Below are 10,310 nucleotides of genomic sequence, written 5' to 3'. Positions count from 1 at the left end.
AGTACTTAATTTGGGGGGGAAATCAGCCTGTCCCTCCACCCCCCCCATAATGTGAGATGTGAGTCCATACAACAATAGCCAGCAGCTGACTCCACCATCAAGTCTGCAATTGCGTGCTCGTCATTAGTAAAATATTTTACTAATCATCACATTTGTCCTTTCGATATCATATGATATACCGTAATAGTTGAAGGCATACACACATGTAGTATTGTTTTCTTGTTACAATACAATATTTGTCAGTAGAAAAATAACATTTTATGTTATTTTGCTGGACTTGTACATGTAATTGTACTGGTTTCGACCCACGGTGAATTTTGAAGACTCGAGGCCATTACATTTGACCTTTTTCTCAATAATCTCAAACAACTAATAGCTGTAGTTTAAAAATGTGCTGAGGTGTTGTTAAACATTCCTTTCCTTTGTGAAGAGAAATAACTGCAGTTTGTGTCTACCAGGATTTACCTACATGTAATTCAATATGATTTCAGGGGTGGGAATTCTCCTCGAATCGGCTGTTTTCCTCTCATGGAACATTGCGTTTCTTCACATTTTAATCGTCCTTTCCACCCAAATGTGTCAGATGGCACAGATTTTAACCTAGGATTTCAAAAATTTCCGGGACCCGTCTAAATTTGCTTTTTTTTTTTTAAAGTTCACCAATTCCCACCCCTAGATTTAGATAAATTATTGTAGAGCTTGCTACTTTAAACTTGAAGATATATTAACTGTATGCATTCCCTTCGAATGGTAGCTTATTATAGTCTTCAACTTTTTAATATGTATTTTCTTTGTTTTGTTAGAAGATTTATTCAGAGTACTAATAACATTCACTTCTGTCAGGACATGCTTGGGGGAGGGGGCAGAAATAAACTAGCGGGGCAGTAATAAAATCTAGTCATCTCCAGCTTTACAAAACAAGGCATTTACAAAACTTAAATTATAAACATATATGGGTGCTATTTAAAGGCATACTGTCACGGATTTAAGGACCTTATTTCTCTAAAAATGGATAATAAATAAAAATTACATTAATTGTTGGAAACCAAATCTAGCTATCACATCTCTTTAACTGAACTATGATGGAATGAAATCCATGTCATCCCTAATAGCAATTTTAGTTTTTGAATTATGGACCATTGCCATAATTCAGTTATTTTTACAAAATGTCATTAATAAATGGAGTATGGTGGTTATGAAGACGGTTGAATAAAGTACAATTAGGAACAAATCAAATTATTTTTGTTCAGGTAATACTTTGTTAGACCATTAAATAGGTCAGTGGTCTGTGACAATATGCCTTTAAGAAAAACTATTCTGCTCTCCCCCGACTCCTGCCCTCTACTAAGTATGACTGGTTGTAATAAAATAATATGTTATATTCATGGGTATTGTAATACAGGGTTGCAGGTACCTGTATCACACTACGTCGCCATACATAAGTTCGTATGATACTATTTTCCATGAGTAGCCCATAATTATTGTGTTTAGGTAGTACTAAACCAAATAACTTGCGGCTGGGTCAAAGGTCGAGGTGCACCCAACTTTTCATAGAGAAGTGAACACCACAAGTCCTGTGATTGGTTATAAATGTGAGTGTGTTGGTTGTAAAAAAAAATAGCTTCATCTAGGCTAAGAATGTATGCAATTTTATTTCATCTAGTACCACTGTGTCAAGTAGCCTTGTGCCTTGTATATGGGGTACCTGTGGGGAAAAAAAAAAAACCTCAAATTTTATGCGGAACTAGGGTAGTCATAGTCGCTACCCGTTATCTCAGGAATGAGCAGCTTGACCCCCAATTTTTTTCTGAATCACTTTAAGGGTGAGGGGTGGTAGTATTTATATCTGTGGCATTTATGTTGGTCGATATGTTGCAGGTAGTTTTAACCACATGTTACTATTATTGTCTATGGGATTTGATTTGGTAGTATACACTCTATGTATAGCATAACATAATTCTCACTGTAATTGTCACAGTAATTGAAATTAACTGGGCGTGCAGTGTGGAAATGATACAGGCCTTAGCCTATTAATTTGGGCAATTTGTTGTTATGATTGTACATTTTGCATTATGTGTTCTTGCTTTAAATCTATCAAGTCCATGTTGTATGTATACAAGGCCGTACCTAGGATTTTTTTTTTGGGGGGGGGGGGGGGGGGGGGGCGGCGCAACTGAGTAGTTAAAAGTCTAAAACTCCTTTTCTTTAAATTTCTATAATGCTTTCCGAATTTTTTTTCTGAGGGGGGCAACTGCCCCCCTTACCCCCATACTAGCTATGACCCTGGTATAGATTAATTCAGTTCTTTAAAAGAAAATCCGTAAATGTTGCACAGAATTCATGCACGTGTTGTTATTCCTGTTTTTCCCTTGTATCCAATTCTGTTAATATTGGAAATATATTTTTTACTTTGCAATTGTGATTTAGGCTCAGTATGACATAACCCAGTTAATATATTGAGGAGTCTATATTAATTGGTACCAATTACCTGGATGAGGTCGATATTTTACATATTAAAAACATGAGTAGTGAATTCTATTTATCCTTCAAGGCTTCTAAAATAACATTTTAATTCAATTTTTAGTAAATCGATAATATGATGTCATCCCGATTAGCACAAATGAGTTATGTCACACATTTTAACTAAATCTTTGAAAATGTTATGCTCAGGTACACAGGACTTATTGGCTTGTAAGCAAATGACCCATCCACGGCAACACATTACCTACAGACCTTGCAAATTTGCATACCATTATTAACCGGGTTAATACATTAAAATTATCACATGGGTTTCCGACATGGATATCATGGGTAAGTTATAGGATAAATCCATTGGGTCACCAATTGAAATGACATAATGTTTACGTTCATTGAGATGTAACCTGCATTATTTTAATACATCGTGTAGATTTAATGTGGGTTAATATAACCTGGGTTAAAACGCAGTCCACGTACATGTAGATGATGCAGTATACGTATTTTCAGATTGTGCTTATAAATCCAAGTTTCAACTTCCATATCAACTGTGATCTCATGTTTGATTCAAATTGAATTTTATTACTGTCACATGAATTTGTAGCCTTCAAGTCTAGACTTATAAGTGCTTTACTATACATTTAAGCTTCAATTTTATTTTATTGTTCAACCTGCACGTTTTCTCTACATGGTAAATAGTTGGTTTGCCATCTTTTGTGACGTGGTCCAAGATGATTAAAATTCTTTAATCATATATTTGTTTCATCGTTTGTTCTGTATCTAAATGCACAGGAGGGGCAGAATAGTCCAGTGGTAACGTACTCGCCTGATGCACAGTCGGTCAAGGATCCATCACAGCCGGTGTGAAGATTTGTCTTTCTCGTTCCAGCCACCCGGCGTGGTTAGGCCATCGGTCTACAAGCTGGTAGGTACTGGGTTCGGATCCCAGTCGAGGCATGGGATTTTTAATCCAGATACCGACTCCAAACCCTGAGTGAGTGCTCCGCAAGGGTCTATGGGTAGGTGTAAACCACTTGCACCAACCAGTGATCCATAACTGGTTCAACAACGGCCATGGTTTGTGCTATCCTGCCTGTGGGAAGCGAAAATAAAAGATCCCTTGCTGCTAATCAGAAAGAGTAGCCCATGTAGTGGCGACAGCAGGTTTCCTCTCAAAATCTGTGTGGTCCTTAACCATATGTCTGACGCCATATAACCGTAAATAAAATGTGTTGAGTGCATCGTTAAATAAAACATTTCTTTCTTTCGTTCCAGCCATTACTGGTATACTGAAGGCTGTTGTATGTGCCGTCTTGCGAGTAGTGACGTCCAATGATTACAATGTAGTTTTGTGTAACAGGCCATGCTGATCTTTATATCTGTACTCGGCTTCATTATTTATCAAGTTTAGAATGTAAATAGCAACCTGTTTACAGTATGCACATCACTCTTTATACAACCATTCTTGATGTGTCGTATTATGGTATGGTGTTGTCCGTCCATAAACGTGTTTGTTTTCGAAGCATATCTTTCTTATATAGAATCATTAAAGTTAAACCTTGCATTCATGTAGAACTTGGTACCCAGCCATGTTGGCATCAGGGGTAATGAAAAGGCAGATTTAGCTGCCAAGTCTGCTTTGGATTTGCCTCATGCCAGGGTTGGTGTACCGTATACTGATTTTAAATATGGTATTAACAAATTTATCTTTTCGATTTGGCAACGTGATTGGGACGGTGAGGTTGCGAACAAGCTTCATGCTATCAAGCCAGTCTTGGGAGAGTGGCAGTCCTCCTATAGATGGTGCAGGAAGGATGAAATAGTTTTGTGTCGTGCCCGCATCGGTCACACTTACTTAACCCATTCATTTATCTTGAAGAAAGATCCTCCACCTTAGTGACCACTGCCAGTGTCTTCCGACTGTGCGACACATTTTGGTGGAGTGTAAGCAGTTGTCAGCAACTCGAAAAGATATATTTGGACAAAGAAATATGATGGAATCATTTCGATTCCATCCAGAACTTTTATTGCAGTTTTTACGAGATACTGAAATCTGTGATATTTGTACTTTTACACAGTCCTTTACACTGTGTTTTTATTTAATTGTTGAATTTTTATATTGATGATGATCATCACACTTTTCTTGCATTTTACCATAGTTTGACACCCAATAGCCGATGTATTTTTCGTGCTGGGGTGTCGTTAAACATTCATTCATTCATTCATGTAGAACTTGGGATGGTGGTGTGTCACATACAATAATTAGGTCACTGTGACCTACTTGTCATGCATTACTGCACATCAAAGGAATCCTTGTCCAGGGCATATTGGTATCTTCCTTACCATCAAACCTTGCATTCAGGTACATCTTGAGATGTATTATATACCTCACTGCTACTATTTCTTTTAATCTTGAGGACTGATGCAACAAAACAAGAAATAACGAGGGATTGGGATGCACCCAATCAATGTTTAACTGTACAAATGAAGAACTCTGTGAAACAAAATCATACTTATGTTTATTTTATTTAATGTACAGTGAACAAGAAAATAAAAATACAAAGAGACTCGTTAATGTATTCATTCAACACAAGCGAACAGAATATGGTGATTACCAAAAAAACAAAACAGTTACCATGGTTACAGAGACAAGTATATCGCCAGATTGGTTGAAAAAAAAAAAAAAAAACTACCATGGTTGCAGGAGACAAAAACCATGGTTACATATTACAAGAATTTGGTGGTTAATGGACCAGTTACTATTGGCACATTTATAGGAACACAAATTTCAATGATTACAGAGAAAAATCAAATTATAACTACAAAATAAAAATGTGCCATGGTTACAATTGGGGGGGGGGGGGGGGGTGGGGGGGGAGAGAGAGAAGTAATATGATTACATTACAAAAATCTGGTGTTTACACCATCAGTTACCATTACCATAGCAACATACCAAAAACGTAACTGCCATGATTATTTGGTTATCGAAATTCTATATAAAAAGAATCTCTTCCTAATGCATGATGTACATGTATTTGGTCCCAACAAACGGATATTAGCACATGTATCACAAAGCAAATGGAATATTTTAACAGGGGAAGAAACATGAAATGAGTCGTAATTCTGCTACATTGTACATGTAAATGGCTGTGATTTTACTTATTTGTTGAAATGTTTACATTAATAATAACCAACATCGGACTAACTTGGTACATGCATGCATAACAATCTACACAGTTTGTTAAAAAAAAAAAACGTGTTTCCCCTTTGGTATTTCTGCTAAAACACTGCACAATGTATTTACCCTCTCGTGGAAAGAATTTGTCCAGTTTGTTCCCCCAATTCACCAGAACAGTTTTAATACTTCAACATCCAAGTATAAGTCAGGACTACCATGTCAAATGTAACAGTTTTATGATGTCCTAAACAAAAACTATGTATTATGAAACTGACAATCACTGCATGTTAGATATATCTAATAGTCACTAAAAAACCAGCTGTGGTGCTATGAATAATTAAACATATATTCCACTCCTCTAATCTCGAACACTCTATCGATTAACAATTAGGTACCATATACTTTATTCTCTAAATTGATCAACCAAGTATAACAATCAATGACCAATTACTGGCACAAAACAACCACTGATCAAACAATGTGCTGGGGTGCAATTAAACAATCATTCCTTTTCTTTTATTCTCCAACTTACTCGACTGAGTCTTAACAATGACACCATGTCTTGACACACAACAACCACTGATCAAACAATGTGCTGGGGTACCACTAAACAATCATTCCATTTCTTTTATTCTCCAACTTACTCGACTGAGTCTTAACAATGACACCATGTCTTGACACACAACAACCACTGATCAAACAATGTGCTGGGGTACCACTAAACAATCATTCCATTTCTTTTATTCTCCAACTTACTCGACTGAGTCTTAACAATGACACCATGTCTTGACACACAACAACCACTGATCAAACAATGTGCTGAGGTGCCATTAAACATTCCCCTTTCTCTTTAATCTGCATTTACACCCAACACGAACCATAACAGGTTTCAGTAATTATTCACACCAATCAAATAATTAAAAAGAAATTGTCCCTAAAGTCCGTGTCAATGATAACCATTAATTCTATACATATTGTAATTTATATTCAATACATATATTGGCCACACATACATTAAACCTGCTGTCATAAAAACTAGCATATCTATATTATTATATAGATTGAGCTACATGCACTAGTAATACTACAGTGTACAGTGTACATCTCAATAAGTACATCACGTGTACAATTAAATCCAGTATTTCCTTGTAATACACACATATTAATCTTTAACTAATACACCGTTTCATTTAAACACATGCACATTAATTTTTAATGTACTTTTTTCTTAACATGCATACATTTTAATACACTATTTCGTAATATTTAACATAGCATGCGTATCTTACATTGTATTTTGTAATGCAATATTTTGTAAAAATACACATATACAATGTATATGTACAAAAAAATATATAATATTTTTTATGTATTCTTGTTCTTAAAACAAACTGGGTAGTTTTTTCTGATTTAACTTTGCGGAACCCCAAGAAAAATGTTTTATGTGGAAAGAAGCTGAAAACAAACAAAGTGTACAAACATTTTTGTTGAATACTCAAGTTAACTATCACAAACTTTAATAAAGGAAACATTTTAATTATAAAATATTTAATATATTAAATAATATTTGATAGTATCCACCTCATAACAACACATTTCAGTTCTTTGGTTTTAGATCTATGTTCTTTGGAATGTATTACATATGTCCAAGATTCACTCTTGTTTAAAAAAAAAAAAAGAGGTTTATTTTTATAATTTGTTTAAACACATAATTGGCCATTACATTCTGAAACATTTAAGTGGAAATACAAGTATTGCTATGGATTTGTGAACTTAACAGGTCTTGAGAAAACCATTCTACTGCAGTGTTATGCTTTTCAATCTGATGTGAAAACAGCAATTCACTAAATGCAACAAAATAAAAAGGAATAGCCTAAGACATTAAAAAGAGACAGAGTTACAAATATTCAACAGATCATATATTTATCTACTGCACATTCTATTTAACTGTTGTTAATGTTCTTGGCAACAAATACAATCTTCAGCATTACAAGCTATCACTGTTATTTTGATTGAATTAACATCAATGCTTACAAAGCAATTTAACAAAATATACGTAGCACCTGCAATTTCTATAAAATCTACACAAAATTACTAAATTAACTGGCCTGTCTGAAAACTTGAAACCAAAATAGGAAAGTTATGACTGTAAATCATAAAGGACAATGAAACTGTTCTTTACAAACCAAAATAGGAAAGTTATAGCTGCTACAGTACTGTAAATAATTAGCCTGTTATTTACATACACTGATAAAAAGTGGTATATACATGACAATTTATTAATTTCATAACAAATTTGTGTCAATCAAAGTATGATAAGATTTAGCTTATAATTATCTGGCAAGCAACTACTTCTTTAATACTGAATGATAAACAACTTGTCATTGTATGGTAATCAGTGTATGGTAATTAATAAACTTAATATACATGTATTATGTAGTATGGTAAGCAACCATTAGGAATGTATGGTAAACAACAAGCTTACTGGTGTGTGGCAACTAACTCCGGAATATAAGCAACTAGCTTACTAGTGTATGGTAAACAACAAGCTTATTGGTGTGTGGCAAGTAACTAACTAATGAATATAAGCAACTAGCTCACTAGTGTATGGTAAACAACAAGCTTATTGGTGTGTGGCAAGTAACTAACTCCGGAATATAAGCAACTAGCTTACTAGTGTATGGTAAACAACAAGCTTATTGGTGTGTGGCAGCTAACTAACTCATGAATATAAGCAACTAGCTTACTAGTGTATGGTAAACAACAAGCTTATTGGTGTGTGGCAAGTAACTAACTAATGAACATAAGCAACTAGCTCACTAGTGTATGGTAGACAACTAGCTTATCAATACCAATAGTTCTGTAACTAGTTTCTCATTATATGGCTGGCAACTGATGGCAAGCAGCTACCTGTAACATTTCACCGGCCTCGGTGGTGTCGTGGTTAAGCCATCGGACATAAATGTGGTAGGTACCAGGTTCGCAGACTGGTTCCGGCTCACCACCCAGTGTGAGTTTTAATGGCTCAGTAGGTAGGTGTAAGACCACTACACCCTCTTCTCTCTCACTAACTACTAACCCACTGTCCTGGACAGACAGCCCATATACATGTACAAGTAGCTGAGGTGTGTGTCCAGGACAGCGTGCTTGAACCTTAATTGGATATAAACATGAAAATAAGTTGAAATGAAATGAATGTAACATTTCAATACAAATGGCTAATCAACTAGCATATTATAATTGGCAAGCAACTAGTATATCAACACCAGTGGTTGAGCAACTAGCTTGTCAATATTAAGCAGCATGTACATGTATAAGTGAACTGTAGACCGATGTTATTTTAAAATGGTAAAATACTGTACATCACATTCCGTTCTTTCTTTACACTTTGGTAACATTGCTTTTAGACTATACACATCATTGTAGCACTACGGTAACTAAAACAAAACTACGGTATTCACCAGACTTGTATACTGTACATGTATGTACATGTAAATGTATGAATACCAGAATAAAAATGACATAAAATGTGTATGGAGAGAAAATGTGATGCTGATAAATTTGGCTAATTATAAGGTAAGGATAACAATTTAATTTGTGGGAAGTATAATATAAAGTCAAACTTTGATCATTTGAAGCCAAGGGTGTCAGGAAAATAAGTTTGAGGTATTGGCTATTGGAATTACGATCATTTCTGTTTTTTCATTATCTGAGATAACAGGTATCTGTTGCGTATGTTTTAAGACTGATGAAATATTTTAAAGTATAAAATATAAGCAATCTTAAAATTTAGCAAAATCCAAATAATCGAAAAATTAACGACATCAAACTTTAGTAAGGAGTCATAACAAAAACTAAAAAAAATTAAAAATTAGCTCAAGTTGTAGGGAGCGTTGAAATAAATTTTTTTGCCCAATTTTGCCATTATGCATGCAGCTTATGGACAACTTAAATTTGGTAGAAAACTGCAGTAATATGCATGATAATTAACTATTGTTGTTTACTATCCTTTTGGTTTAATCAACAGCATGCAACTATTATTGTATGCGTTCAGTTAACCACTGACAAAACATTCACACAGTCTCTAGTAAATCTCTTTAAAGTTAAAGTCTTTTTAAATTTAGCGTCATGAAAAATTCAAGGGACAGACCCTAGTTTTTAAACACTAAGGCATATCTTTCACCTAGACCCTAGTTTTTAAACACTAAGGCATATCTTTCACCTAGACCCTAGTTTCAACCTGTAAAAATGGACACTATAAGTTTAGTTAATTTACAAACTTGTAACAGATTCGGATACAAGAGAGTGAAAGAAGACTCTGTGACGTTGAAATACCCGTAAAAATAGACTAAAACGCGACTTCATAACCATTACTTCTCAGACGCACGTGCGTTTTCAAAAATATGAAAAATGCATTTTGTGGTATTAGAAACACCAGGATGACCAGAAACACTTCGGTTGTACGGAAATGGATAATCTAAACAATAAAATATAAAAGTAAAGTTTGATTTCAGTGATGATAATCGGCTCTAACAGTGAAAAATATGTATTAAGTGTTTAAAAACTATGGTCTGTCCCTTTAAGTATCTTGTATTCGCTAACATTTCCTCATTTACAGTAATAAAATGTGATTGAAGCTAAAATATCAACTTTGCAT

General features: G+C 34.7%; 1 long non-coding RNA gene across 1 annotated transcript; it reads right to left on the bottom strand.

The window, feature by feature from the left end:
* Positions 1-4,977: 4,977 nt before the first annotated feature.
* On the bottom strand, positions 4,978-10,091 carry LOC121377004. Its single transcript, XR_005958570.1, has 2 exons — positions 6,925-10,091; positions 4,978-6,820 (listed from the first exon to the last, which is right to left on the bottom strand). It is a non-coding gene; the product is annotated as an uncharacterized LOC121377004 (long non-coding RNA).
* Between the last annotated feature and the right edge of the window lie 219 nt (positions 10,092-10,310).

The sequence above is a fragment of the Gigantopelta aegis genome, chromosome 7, assembly GCF_016097555.1.
Source record: "Gigantopelta aegis isolate Gae_Host chromosome 7, Gae_host_genome, whole genome shotgun sequence".
NCBI lineage: Eukaryota > Metazoa > Mollusca > Gastropoda > Neomphalida > Peltospiridae > Gigantopelta > Gigantopelta aegis.
The sequence above is the reverse complement of the archived record's forward strand: the minus strand, read 5'-3'. Positions and strand labels throughout refer to the sequence as shown.